Source organism: Bombina bombina, chromosome 12, assembly GCF_027579735.1.
Source record: "Bombina bombina isolate aBomBom1 chromosome 12, aBomBom1.pri, whole genome shotgun sequence".
Lineage (NCBI taxonomy): Eukaryota > Metazoa > Chordata > Amphibia > Anura > Bombinatoridae > Bombina > Bombina bombina.
Genome location: NC_069510.1, coordinates 4153271 through 4169205, shown reverse-complemented (window position 1 = coordinate 4169205; position 15935 = coordinate 4153271). Strand labels below are relative to the sequence as shown.

Sequence of the window (15935 nt, the reverse complement as noted above, 5' to 3'; positions counted from 1 at the left end):
AGCCTCACACTGTGTAATAACATAGGCAATATACACTTACACTTATAACAAAGCCTCACACTGTGTAATAACATAGGCAATACACACTTACACTTATAACAAAGCCTCACACTGTGTAATAACATAGGCAATATACACTTACACTTATAACAAAGCCTCACACTGTGTAATAACATAGGCAATACACACTTACACTTATAACAAAGCCTCACACTGTGTAATAACATAGGCAATACACACTTACACTTATAACAAAGCCTCACACTGTGTAATAACATAGGCAATACACACTTACACTTATAACAAAACCTCACACTGTGTAATAACATAGGCAATACACACTTACACTTATAACAAAGCCTCACACTGTGTAATAACATAGGCAATACACACACTTATAACAAAGCCTCACACTGTGTAATAACATAGGCAATATACACTTACACTTATAACAAAGCCTCATACTGTGTAATAACATAGGCAATACACACTTACACTTATAACAAAGCCTCACACTGTGTAATAACATAGGCAATACACACTTACACTTATAACAAAGCCTCACACTGTGTAATAACATAGGCAATATCACACTTACACTTATAACAAAGCCTCACACTGTGTAATAACATAGGCAATAAACACTTACACTTATAACAAAGCCTCACACTGTGTAATAACATAGGCAATACACACTTACACTTATAACAAAGCCTCACACTGTGTAATAACATAGGCAATACACACTTACACTTATAACAAAGCCTCACACTGTGTAATAACATAGGCAATACACACTTACACTTATAACAAAGCCTCACACTGTGTAATAACATAGGCAATATACACTTACACTTATAACAAAGCCTCACACTGTGTAATAACATAGGCAATACACACTTACACTTATAACAAAGCCTCACACTGTGTAATAACATAGGCAATACACACTTACACTTATAACAAAGCCTCACACTGTGTAATAACATAGGCAATACACACTTACACTTATAACAAAGCCTCACACTGTGTAATAACATAGGCAATACACACTTACACTTATAACAAAGCCTCACACTGTGTAATAACATAGGCAATACACACTTACACTTATAACAAAGCCTCACACTGTGTAATAACATAGGCAATACACACTTACACTTATAACAAAGCCTCACACTGTGTAATAACATAGGCAATACACACTTACACTTATAACAAAGCCTCACACTGTGTAATAACATAGGCAATACACACTTACACTTATAACAAAGCCTCACACTGTGTAATAACATAGGCAATACACACTTACACTTATAACAAAGCCTCACACTGTGTAATAACATAGGCAATACACACTTACACTTATAACAAAGCCTCACACTGTGTAATAACATAGGCAATATACACTTACACTTATAACAAAGCCTCACACTGTGTAATAACATAGGCAATACACACTTACACTTATAACAAAGCCTCACACTGTGTAATAACATAGGCAATACACACTTACACTTATAACAAAGCCTCACACTGTGTAATAACATAGGCAATACACACTTACACTTATAACAAAGCCTCACACTGTGTAATAACATAGGCAATACACACTTACACTTATAACAAAGCCTCACACTGTGTAATAACATAGGCAATACACACTTACACTTATAACAAAGCCTCACACTGTGTAATAACATAGGCAATACACACTTACACTTATAACAAAGCCTCACACTGTGTAATAACATAGGCAATACACACTTACACTTATAACAAAGCCTCACACTGTGTAATAACATAGGCAATACACACTTACACTTATAACAAAGCCTCACACTGTGTAATAACATAGGCAATACACACTTACACTTATAACAAAGCCTCACACTGTGTAATAACATAGGCAATACACACTTACACTTATAACAAAGCCTCACACTGTGTAATAACATAGGCAATACACACTTACACTTATAACAAAGCCTCACACTGTGTAATAACATAGGCAATACACACTTACACTTATAACAAAGCCTCACACTGTGTAATAACATAGGCAATACACACTTACACTTATAACAAAGCCTCACACTGTGTAAAAACATAGGCAATACACACTTACACTTATAACAAAGCCTCACACTGTGTAATAACATAGGCAATACACACTTACACTTATAACAAAGCCTCACACTGTGTAATAACATAGGCAATACACTTACACTTATAACAAAGCCTCACACTGTGTAATAACATAGGCAATACACACTACACTTATAACAAAGCCTCACACTGTGTAATAACATAGGCAATACACACTTACACTTATAACAAAGCCTCACACTGTGTAATAACATAGGCAATACACACTTACACTTATAACAAAGCCTCACACTGTGTAATAACATAGGCAATACACACTTACACTTATAACAAAGCCTCACACTGTGTAATAACATAGGCAATACACACTTACACTTATAACAAAGCCTCACACTGTGTAATAACATAGGCAATACACACTTACACTTATAACAAAGCCTCACACTGTGTAATAACATAGTCAATACACACTTACACTTATAACAAAGCCTCACACTGTGTAATAACATAGGCAATATACACTTACACTTATAACAAAGCCTCACACTGTGTAATAACATAGGCAATACACACTTACACTTATAACAAAGCCTCACACTGTGTAATAACATAGGCAATACACACTTACACTTATAACAAAGCCTCACACTGTGTAATAACATAGGCAATACACACTTACACTTATAACAAAGCCTCACACTGTGTAATAACATAGGCAATACACACTTACACTTATAACAAAGCCTCACACTGTGTAATAACATAGGCAATACACACTTACACTTATAACAAAGCCTCACACTGTGTAATAACATAGGCAATACACACTTACACTTATAACAAAGCCTCACACTGTGTAATAACATAGGCAATACACACTTACACTTATAACAAAGCCTCACACTGTGTAATAACATAGGCAATACACACTTACACTTATAACAAAGCCTCACACTGTGTAATAACATAGGCAAAAAACACACTTACACTTATAGGATCTAAAGCCTCACACTGTGTAATAACATAGGCAATACACACTTACACATTATAACAAAGCCTCCACACTGTGTAATAACATAGGGCAATACACACTTACACTTATAACAAAGCCTCACACTGTGTAATAACAAAGGCAATAGCACACTTAGCACTTATAACAAGAGCCTCACACTGTGTAATAACATAGGCAATACACACTTACACTTATAACAAAGCCTCACACCTGTTGTAATAACATGAGGCAATAACACACTTACGACTTATAAGCAACGGCCTCACACCTGTGTAATAACATAGGCAATACACACTTACACTTATACAAAGCCTCACACTGTGTAATAACAAAGGCAATACACACTTACACTTAAGAAGCAAAGCCTCACACTGTGTAATAACATAGGGCAATAGCACACTTACACTTATAGACTAAGCCTCACACTGTGTAATAACATAGGCAATACCACACTACACTTATAACAAAGCCTCACACTGTGTAATAACAAAGGCAATAAACACTTACACTTGATAACAAAGCTCACACTGTGTTAATAACATAGGCCAATACACACACTTATAACAGAAGCCTCACACTGTGGTAATAACATAGGGCAATACACACTTACACTTATAACAAAGCCTCACACTGTGTGAATAAGCATAGGCAATACACACTTACACTTATAACAAAAGCCTCACACTGTGTAATAACATAGGCAATACACACTTACACTTATAACAAAGCCTCACACTGTGAGAATAACATAGGCAATACACACTTACACTTATAACAATAGCCTCACACTGTGTAATATCATAGGCAATACACACTTACACTATAACAAAGCCTCACACTGTGTAATAACAGAGGCAATACACACTTACACTTATAACAAAGCCTCACACTGTGTAATAACATAGGCAATACACACTTACACTTATAACAAAGCCTCACACTGTGTAATAACATAGGCAATACACACTTACACTTATAACAAAGCCTCACACTGTGTAATAACATAGGCAATACACACTTACACTTATAACAAAGCCTCACACTGTGTAAACAAAGCACAAGCCATCTGCCAACTTCATTTAAACCTTAAAGGGATAGGAAACACCAACATTTTCTTTTGTGATTTGGATGGGAAATACAATTTTAAACAACTTTCCAAATTACTTCTAATTTTCACATTTGCTTCATTCTCTTGTTATTCTTTGCTAAAGGAACAGCATTGCAGTACTGGCAGCTCACTGAACACATCTAGTTAGCCAATCACAAGAGACAAATGTGTGCACCAATCAGCAGCTAGCTCCCGCTAGTGTAGGATATGTGAGTATTCTTTATCAACAAGGGATACCAAGAGAGCAAAGCACATTTGAAAAAAGAAGTGAATTTAGGTCTCTTATCTGAATCATGCAAGTTTAAATTTGACTTTCCTATGCCTTTAATTTCAGTGCTTGGTGAGTTACCCACACAAATTGTTAGCTGTATATATAATATATTTCTCTCTCTCACACACACATGTAAAAAGCAAGTAGGAATAGCATATGTAACCATAAAAATAAGAGATATGCTGTATAAAATTCTAATATCAGTGTGGGGTGTCTTAAATTAGGTTGATATATTGCATATGTTCTTTTACCCATGACAGTGTTCATCTATTTTCATTTAACAGCATGTAATAGATAGACACTACTATAAAGAAGAATATGCACATATAGTGATCTAAAAATCCAGTATAAAACCTTTTAAAAACTTACTTAGAAGATCCCAGTTTAGCACTGTTGATGAGTTTAGGCTGGGACACCCAGTGGAAGGGGCTGGGTGCAGATACTCTTACCTTTCCCCTTCCCTGCATATGAAAAGGCAGATTAGACAAACAGGCGCCAGCAGTGGTCTGTAAACGCACGTATACATCTGACACTTTAGGGCTTGGTTAGGAGTCTAAGAACCAGCAGAATGTTATTAAAGAAATAAGCAAAACTATACATTGTTACACAAACACTCCCAGGTGAGCCATATAAATGGATAATCTGGAAAAACATAATTTATGTAAGAACTTACCTGATAAATTCATTTCGGTAAAATCTTAGTTTAGCGTTCTAAATCATTTTCTCAGCCATATCTCATTATTTTCCTACAAAAATTGGCGTGGGGGTTCAGATGAGGGATACCAACAATACTGCAGTGTTTGTGTCTCCAGGAACAAAAAGGGGAGCCATATTTTGGGGTGTAAAGTCCCTGTTTTCCCCATAGACTTTACACAGCCAGCCAGCTCTGCTCACCTACATGGATACATTGTATCAAACCCTCAGCCTACAGGTTTTTATACATTTGTAACTGTTTACTGTACACAGACACTTAAAGCAGCCCTGTCAGTAACATCTGTACAAACTGCTGAGGAAATAATGTTCACATAGCCTTAAAGGGCAGGATAGCACCTGGTCACACAGTCTTAAAGGGACAGACAAAAAAAACCCACAGCCTTGAAAGGGTCAACTAGCACCACACACACCCACTCTTAAAGGGACAGATCACCATAATGTGCATGCATCGTAACCTTAAAGGGCAGCTCGACACCTGCGCACACAGCCTTAAAGGGCACCTCGACACATGAGCACAAAGCCTTAAAGGGACAGATCACAGTAATGTGCACGCAGCGCAACCTTAAAGGGCACCTCGACACCTGCGCACACAGCCTTAAAGGGACAGATCACAGTAATGTACACGCAGCGCAACCTTAAAGGGCAGCTCGACACCTGCGCACAGAGCCTTAAAGGGCACCTCGACACATGAGCACAAAGCCTTAAAGGGACAGATCACAGTAATGTGCACGCAGCACAACCTTAAAGGGCAGCTCGACACCTGCGCACACAGCCTTAAAGGGACAGATCACAGTAATGTACACACAGCGCAACCTTAAAGGGCAGCTCGACACCTGCGCACAGAGCCTTGAAGGGAAGCTCGACACCTGCACACACAGCCTTAAAGGGACAGATCGCAGTAATGTTCATGCAGCGCAAACTTATAGGACAACTCGACACCTGCGCACACAGCCTTAAAGGGACAGATCACTATAAGGTGCACGCAGCGCAACCTTAAAGGGCAGCTCGCCACCTGCGCACACACCTTTAAAGGGACAGATCACTGTAATGTGCACGCAGCGCAACCTTAAAGGGCAGCTCGACACCTGCACACAGCCTTAAAGGGACAGATCACTGTAATGTGCACGCAGCGCAACCTTAAAGAGCAGCTCGACACCTGCGCACACAGCCTTAAAGGGCAGCTCGACACCTGCACACACAGCCTTAAAGGGACAGATCACTGTAATGTGCACGCAGCACAACCTTAAAGGGCAGCTCGACACCTGCGCACAAAGCCTTAAAGGGACAGATCACAGTAATGTGGACGCAGTGCAACCTTAAAGGGCAGCTCGACACCTGCGCACACAGCCTTAAAGGGACAGATCACTGTAATGTGCACGCAGCACAACCTTAAAGGGCAGCTCGACACCTGCGCACACAGCCTTAAAGGGACAGATCACTGTAATGTGCACGCAGCACAACCTTAAAGGGCAGCTCGACACCTGCGCACACAGCCTTAAAGGGACAGATCGCCATAATGTGCATGCAGCTCAACCTTAAAGGGCAGCTCGACACCGGCGCACACAGCCTTAAAGGGACAGATCACCATAATGTACACGCAGCGCAACCTTAAAGGGCAGCTCGACACCTGCGCAGAAAGCCTTAAAGGGACAGATCACAGTAATGTGCACGCATCACAACCTTAAAGGGCAGCTCGACACCTGCGCACACAGCCTTAAAGGGACAGATCACAGTAATGTACACGCAGCTCAACCTTAAAGGGCAGCTCGACACCTGCGCACACAGCCTTAAAGGGACAGATCACAGTAATGTACACACAGCGCAACCTTAAAGGGCAGCTCGACACCTGCGCACAGAGCCTTGAAGGGCAGCTCGACACCTGCGCACAAAGCCTTAAAGGGACAGATCACAGTAATGTGCACGCAGCACGACACCTGCACACACAGCCTTAAAGGGACAGATTGCAGTAATGTTCATGCAGCGCAAACTTATAGGACAACTCGACACCTGCGCACACAGCCTTAAAGGGACAGATCACTATAAGGTGCACGCAGCGCAACCTTAAAGGGCAGCTCGCCACTTGCGCACACAGCTTTAAAGGGACAGATCACTGTAATGTGCACGCAGCGCAACCTTAAAGGGCATTTCGACACCTGCGCACACAGCCTTAAAGGGACAGATCACTGTAATGTGCACGCAGCGCAACCTTAAAGGGCAGCTCGACACCTGCGCACACTGCCTTAAAGGGACAGATCACCGTACTGTACACACAGCGCAACCTTAAAGGGCAGCTCGGCAATTGCTCACACTCTTAAAGGGGCAGGCACAAACCTTTTAGTGAGTTTACACGCACAGTTTTAAAGGGAGCAATAGTATGCATCCCCATGTGATGCGCGCAGCCTTAAAGGGACGCTCTGTCTTAACGGGTCAGTGGCACATGCACGCACACAGAGTACTCTCAGCCTTTAAAAGGACAACTTGCACCACACGCATACAGCCTAAAGGGACAGATCACTGTAATGTTCACGCAGCGCAACCTTAAAGGCAAGCTCTGCACCTGCGTACACAGTCTTTAAGGTACAGGCACACACAACCTTTAGTGGTTAAATGCACACAGTTTTAAAGGGAGCGATAATATGCATCCAAACGCAAAGCACACCGCCTTAAAGGGACGATCTGTCTTAAAGGGACAGGGGCCCGTGCACAGCCTTTTAAAGGAACACCTTACACCATAACCACACAGTGTCAAAGGAACAGCTCACACCATGCACACCTAGCACAGCCTTAAAGGGCAGCTCACTGCCTGCTCACACAGTCTTAAAGGGGCAAGCACACACAATCTTTAGTGGGTAAAGTCACACCACACGCACACAGTTTTAAATGGAGCGATAACAGTATACATCCGCACGCAATGCACACAGCCTTAAAGGAACGTCTCACACCATGCACAGTCTTTAAGGGGTGGGCACACAGGCTTTTAAGCACACCCAAATGCACACAGCATTAAAGGGGCACCCAGTATTAAAGTGACAGACACAAACGCAGACTTTAAAGGGGGGGCTCACACAACACACACACAGTTTTAATGGTACAGGTGCACAAACACAGCACACACACCCTTAACAGCACAGATCACATTACGCTTGCACAGTCTTAAAGGCACGGACACCCTCACACAATGCACACAGTCCTTAAAGTGATAGTAAACTTTTCCCTTTGTCTAAACAAATCTGGAATGTTATAGATATTTTAGAAGGAGTTTAACTATTCAGTTGTTATGAAGATGCACTATAACTTATATTTTCCAATCATCTCTCTAAAACAAAGGTGCTGTATGACTAGAGGGCTGATTGGGGAACCGTTCAAACTGTTAGCTCAACAACAAAAAAACGCTCACAGACTAAAAGCACAGCTCATGGCTTTGTGTGAATGCCATAAAATCTCTAACTCTTTTTATGATTGCCTTGAGCCATCTCTAAGGGGCGGACAGACATGATACAATGTAGCGTATCATGTCCACCGCACATCAATAAATTCTGGCAGCTTAAGCTGTCGACATTTATCATGGCACAAGCAGTTTTTGTGAACTGCTTGTGCATTGCTGCCCCCTACAGATTTGCGGCCAATCGGCCGCTAGCAGGGGGTGTCAATCAGCCCGATCGTATAGGATCGGGCGTATTGAAGACCGCAGCCTCAGAGGCAGCAGATCAGTTATGGAGCAGCGGTCTTTAGAACGCTGCTTCATAACTGCCATTTCTGGCGAGCCTGAAGGTTTGCACGGAAACAGGGGGCATCACGTTCCATTCGGAACTTGATAATTTGGCCCCTAAGTCTGTGTGTACCATAAACCATCCATTTATAGCATTTAAGGCTCTGCGTGAATGCCATGAGCTGTCCTTTTAAAGCTGTGTGTGGACATTGTGATCCTTTCCTTTATGGCTGTGCTATGATAACTCAAATATTCATAACACACAATCTGTTATGTGTAATATGCCGATTGGCAGGAGGATTGAGGTGTGCATGGTGTGAGCTGTTCCTTTAACACTGTGTGGTTATGGTGTAAGGTGTTCCTTTAAAAGGTTGTGCACGTGCCCCTGTCCCTTTAAGACAGATCGTCCCTTTAAGGCGGTGTGCTTTGCGTTTGGATGCATACTATCGCTCCCTTTAAAACTGTGTGCGTTTAACCACTAAAGGTTGTGTGTGCCTGTACCTTAAATACTGTGTACGCAGGTGCAGAGCTTGCCTTTAAGGTTGCGCTGCGTGAACATTACGGTGATCTGTCCCTTTAGGCTGTATGCGTGTGGTGCAAGGTGTCCTTTTAAAGGCTGAGAGTGCTCTGTGTGCGTGCACATGCCACCCGTTAAGACAGAGCGTCCCTTTAAGGCTGCGCGCATCACATGGGGATGCATACTATTGCTCCCTTTAAAACTGTGCGTGTAAACTCACTAAAAGGTTGTGTGCCTGCCCCTTTAAGAGTGTAAGCAGGTGCCGAGCTGCCCTTTAAGGTTACGATCTGTGTACAGTACAGTGATCTGTCCCTTTAAGGCTGTGTGTGTGTGTGGTGCTAGTTGACCCTTTCAAGGCTGTGGGTTTTTTTTTGTCTGTCCCTTTAAGACTGTGTGACCAGGTGCTATCCTGCCCTTTAAGGCTATGTGAACATTATTTCCTCAGCAGTTTGTACAGATGTTACTGACAGGGCTGCTTTAAGTGTCTGTGTACAGTAAACAGTTACAAATGTATAAAAACCTGTAGGCTGAGGGTTTGATACAATGTATCCATGTAGGTGAGCAGAGCTGGCTGGCTGTGTAAAGTCTATGGGGAAAACAGGGATTTTACACCCCAAAATATGGCTCCCCTTTTTGTTCCTGGAGACACAAACACTGCAGTATTGTTGGTATCCCTCATCTGAACCCCCACGCCAATTTTTGTAGGAAAATAATGAGATATGGCTGAGAAAATGATTTAGAACGCTAAACTAAGATTTTACCTTCATTTCTTTCATATTGGCAAGAGTCCATGAGCTAGTGACGTATGGGATATACAATCCTACCAGGAGGGGCAAAGTTTCCCAAACCTCAAAATGCCTATAAATACACCCCTCACCACACCCAAAATTCAGTTTAATGAATAGCCAAGTAGTGGGGTGATAAAGAAAGGAGTAGAAAGCATCAACAAAGGAAATTTGGAAATAATTGTGCTTTATACAAAAAATCATAACCACCATAAAAAGGGTGGGCCTCATGGACTCTTGCCAATATGAAAGAAATGAATTTATCAGGTAAGGAAGGTTAATCGGCATAACTGTATGAAAACCGGTGTAGTAGACCGACTTCCGGTGGGGGAGGAGTGTGAACACGTGTGCACGCTCTGAGCTCAGGACGGTGAGCGGTGGAGATCCGAACCCCCTAGCACAGTGCACCTGTTGGCGGTTAAGGAAGTATTCCGCCTGGGGAGAAAGCACATGTGGAGCAGCACGGAGGTCAAAACGCCATTACCATGGTCAGGCGGAGCTGACTAATAGCCAATACAAAAAGCTCGGAGGAACAAGTAGGAAGCGGAGGGAGAGGCGGCAAACGCTGTATAGCGGGCGGAGGCGCAAATGAAAGTGCCAGTGTGAGCGGATCTGTGGCAAGTGGAAGTAAGTGAAACCGCTACCTGAATAAGCGGCACTATCGGGAGGCAGAAAGGGGCCAATTCGGGAGGTGTCCTGGAGGAGCCGTTCTAGCCCCTGGTGGTCATGAAGGCCTAGGTGAAAGGCAAAGGAGGAGAATCCACGGATCCGGCAAACCGCAAGTATAAAAACTGTATGCCCGAAGTTATGAATGACAGCGCCTCTCCCTGTATAGCCTACATTTTGCAGAGATATATAGTGGCTTAGAGTCTCTCACTCGTTACAACTAGAGGGATAAAGCACTTTTGGTGCAGTCTTGCTTGAAGTATGGAAACAGGCTGGCAGGATTGTTGAAGTGTTTGGTGACTGCTGTGCATCTGGACTGCCTAATGATAAAGCACAATTCTTGTTTCTGCCTAATGTGGAGCACGCATAAAGATAACCTGGGAAGATAAACATATCTGTATTGGTAGCAGTTTTGCTTGAATTATTGAAACAGGCTGGCAGGATTGTTGAAGTGTTTGGTGACTGCTGTGCATCTGGACTGCCTAATGATAAAGCACAATTCCTGTCTCTGCCTAATGTGGACCACGCATAAAGATAATTTGGGAAGATAAATATATCTTTATTGGTATAACGCTAAAAATGTCTTGGCAAGTTCAGTCTTCAGCGAAGTTTGGTGATAAGTGATGTAACTTTGTTTCTTGCTTGCTGCAGAAGGAGAACATCTATCCTGGCCTAGCTTACAATAGTACAGGTAGATACAAACAAGGTTGAAAGTTAACTTTCTCATCACTGCTCTAGCAGGTTTTTTTTTGTGTCTGGAAGCGGTATCTAAAGGCTGGATGGATTAACATCAGAGAAAAGCTGGTAAAAATCATTGCCTGCAAGCAAAAGGGAGAAAGTCTCTACGGGGACTGTACAGATATGAAGTTGAACTAAGATCTTCGTTCATAGTAGTAATATTGGCCCTTTTCCTGCACTGAAAGAGTATATAAATGAGAGATTATTGAATATATTACTAACTCTATATTGTTAGTGGATTATCACTGCTTGATAGTGTAATATTGTTGGATTATCACTGCTTGATAGTGTAATATTGTTGGATTATCACTGCTTGATAGTGTAATATTGTTGGATTATCACTGCTTGATAGTGTAATATTGTTGGATTATCACTGCTTGATAGTGTAATATTGTTGGATTATCACTGCTTGATAGTGTAATATTGTTGGATTATCACTGCTTGATAGTGTAATATTGTTAGTGGATTATCACTGCTTGATAGTGTAATATTGTTGGATTATCACTGCTTGATAGTTTAATATTGTTAGTGGATTATCACTGCTTGATAGTGTAATATTGTTGGATTATCACTGCTTGATAGTGTAATATTGTTGGATTATCACTGCTTGATAGTGTAATATTGTTGGATTATCACTGCTTGATAGTGTAATATTGTTGGATTATCACTGCTTGATAGTGTAATATTGTTGGATTATCACTGCTTGATAGTGTAATATTGTTGGATTATCACTGCTTGATAGTGTAATATTGTTGGATTATCACTGCTTGATAGTGTAATATTGTTGGATTATCACTGCTTGATAGTGTAATATTGTTGGATTATCACTGCTTGATAGTGTAATATTGTTGGATTATCACTGCTTGATAGTGTAATATTGTTGGATTATCACTGCTTGATAGTGTAATATTGTTGGATTATCACTGCTTGATAGTGTAATATTGTTGGTATTCTTTACTTAAAAAGAATATTAAGGAGGAAACAATGAAGGTGGGGATTAATACTGTTAAAATATTGTAAAATGTACGGTTTTCTTTAAATTAATATTATTGAACTGGATTATGGAATAAGGTGAATAACCTGTAATCCTCTTATTTAATTTTTTTTTTTTTTGAGCCACCCTTTTTTTTGCACCTTTTTTTTTTTTTTTTTTCTCTCTTCTCCATTTTTTATTAAAAGCACAGATACGATAGAGTAGTAAGGTGGTAGGGTTTTTTTTCCACTTGTGGTGTTGATCATATTCTCTTCTTGTACACTATACACATTTAGGGCACATTTCTGGGTTTAGTGTGACCCCCAGATCTTAATGGAAAAATACATAACAAACGTGAAATCCAGGTCCCCAGCTATGTCTTCTAGGAGAGACAAAAAATTGAACAAACTGTCACAAGACTCACTAGGAGAGACAACCCTTTCTTCCCCACAAGACATAGGAAAAGGTGCAGAGGCACAAGTAACTAATAATCAGATAGTGGAGCTAATATTGCCCCAGTTTGAAGGGATTAAAAAGGAGATCGTAGGTCTCACTGCAGAAGTCAGGCAATTTTCTAGCAGGTTGACAGAAGTTGAAACACTATTGTCCGACTTAGAGGATATGTATACTAATCAGGAGGATGTTAATCAGAAACTTTCAGATACTATTAAGCTGCTGCAGTCTAAGATAGAGGACTTAGAAGATAGGTCAAGGAGGAACAACGTAAGGGTAGTTGGAGTTCCAGGAACTGCTGAGTATGTAGATCTTATACAATTTGCATCAGTTACCCTACCAAAACTGATAAATCTGCCAGTACAGGAAGGGAAAATAGCGGTAGAAAGAGCACACCGGATTGGGCCTTATAGAGCAGAGGCAGATAAAAGAAATCGCCCGAAAATGATTATGATCCGATTTTTAAATTTCCAAGACAAGGTGTCAATATTAAGGCAGTATAGAAAGGCAGGCCCGCCAATAATTGAAGGTAAAAAGGTACTTTTGTTCCAGGACTTTTCTGCAGATATGTCTGCAAAAAGGAAAGATATGTCTCCATATTGTTCTGAGTGTATAAAAGCCGGAATGAAAGCTATTCTAAAATATCCGGCCAAGCTAGTTATAGAAACTGATGAAGGACCGGTAGTTTTAAATACACCAAAAGAAGCCAAGGCTTTTTGCCTAAAAAAAAACATACAGATATGAAAATAGTTCTCCTGAGCACATTTTTAAGCTGAGTAGGGACATTTATGGCTATGGGAATTGATGGATATGTGTGAAAGACTGGTAAGGTTGCTGTCTTGGACAGCAGAGGGACAAGGCTGGTGTGATTGTAGTATGTTGTGTTGGGAGGGGCAGGGGGGGGTTTGCTTCAGTTCCTTTTTTTTTTTTTTTTTTTCTGTGAGGTTAGTATTTGATGTAAAAATGTTAACAGGTTTGATTAAATGAGCACGAATTTAAGCTTTGTATCGTGGAATATAGGAGGAGTCACGTCCCCAACAAAACGCAAAAACATCTTAAAAACCCTTAAAAAACTCAACCCTGATATAGTTCTCCTACAGGAATTGCACCTAAAGGCAGCAGAGATTCCAAAATTAAGGGCAAAATGGGTGGCTGAAATTCTAGCCACTCCCTGTGTATCAAGAAAGCGAGGGGTAGCCATTTTGATTAATAAAAATTTAACATATAATATAATTAGCGTTGATGCTGATCTAGCAGGTCGTTATCTAATTTTGCAAATTAAGATTGATGCCAAAATTTGGACAATATGTAATGTAGAGATAGATCTAAAAAAGTGGATTGGTGCGCGCTAAGGATGGTATTGCTAAACACTTACTCTAAAGATACAATCTCTGCTTGTATCAGACACAAATATATGACCAATAACGAAGCCTAAGCCTCAAGATAGAGAAAGTGCGCTAACAAGCTAAAAGTATACACACCACATTAAAGGATATTTACATTTATTAAATGAAATAGACAAATTACATCAAAAATATATAGAAATTAGCGGTAGGGACGTCTCCCTTGTATAAGAAATAATAGTCTGTGCAAATATTTGCAAATAGCAGCTAACAATAAGTAGGATGTAAATAAATGTTAAAAAACAAATGTTAAAAAACAATCAATCTTAAATGTATGGCATAATATTGATACTATTCATAAAAGCAAGGATTATTAATAAAAACAAGCACCAAGTCCAGAAATATAATCACAGTGTAGATGGCCGTGTGCAAATGAGCATCAATATTGTAGCATTACGGCTTGAGTTCGTAACAAATTGGTGCCACAAACAGATACAATGTACTGTACCGTGAGTCAAGAGGGTACTTGGAGGGTGTTACCGAGGAAAGGGAATCTTACGGTCAAAGCTTGGACCTCGGCTGCAGTGACTGCCGTTCCTGGAAAGTTGCAGTGTACAGACCTCTGCACATGTGAGTCGGCGTCTGACGTCACAAACTTCCGCTCTTCTCAGGTAATGGGTTGTCTGAATAAAGATCCTTTAAGTAGTCAGCTCCCAGGCTAGCACCACATTCAGTAGGCGGTGGTTTAGGGGTAATATTGGAGCTGAAAAATAATTGAGCAGATGCTAGGAAAATAAAAAAAAAATCCTGACTGACAGACGATCCTGACGCTGTGAAGACGAGCTGGAAAAGAGGGTTTGGGGCCTGGGAGCTGACTACTTAAAGGATCTTTATTCAGACAACCCATTACCTGAGAAGAGCGGAAGTTTGTGACGTCAGAGGCCGACTCACATGTGCAGAGGTCTGTACACTGCAACTTTCCAGGAACGGCAGTCACTGCAGCCGAGGTCCAAGCTTTGACCGTAAGATTCCCTTTCCTCGGTAACACCCTCCAAGTACCCTCTTGACTCACGGTACAGTACATTGTATCTGTTTGTGGCACCAATTTGTTACGAACTCAAGCCGTAATGCTACAATATTGATGCTCATTTGCACACGGCCATCTACACTGTGATTATATTTCTGGACTTGGTGCTTGTTTTTATTAATAATCCTTGCTTTTATGAATAGTATCAATATTATGCCATACATTTAAGATTGATTGTTTTTTAACATTTGTTTTTTAACATTTATTTACATCCTACTTATTGTTAGCTGCTATTTGCAAATATTTGCACAGACTATTATTTCTTATACAAGGGAGACGTCCCTACCGCTAATTTCTATATATTTTTGATGTAATTTGTCTATTTCATTTAATAAATGTAAATATCCTTTAATGTGGTGTGTATACTTTTAGCTTGTTAGCGCACTTTCTCTATCTTGAGGCTTAGGCTTAGTTATTGGTCACAATATGTAATGTATATGGGCCAAATGA

General features: G+C 40.7%; 1 protein-coding gene across 2 annotated transcripts in view; it reads right to left on the bottom strand.

Annotated features, from left to right (window-relative positions):
• The window catches only part of LOC128642963 (histo-blood group ABO system transferase-like), a 144184-nt gene that overhangs the window by 89695 nt on the left and 38554 nt on the right, over window positions 1-15935 (bottom strand). The window contains exons 2-3 of one of the 2 annotated variants that reach the window (XM_053695865.1): window positions 5174-5394; window positions 4870-4961 (exon numbers count right to left, since the gene is read on the bottom strand). The gene's annotated coding sequence lies outside the window, so the exon portion shown is untranslated. The remainder of the gene's footprint in view (window positions 1-4869; window positions 4962-5173; window positions 5395-15935) is intronic. The other variant, XM_053695866.1, reaches the window with a different exon arrangement.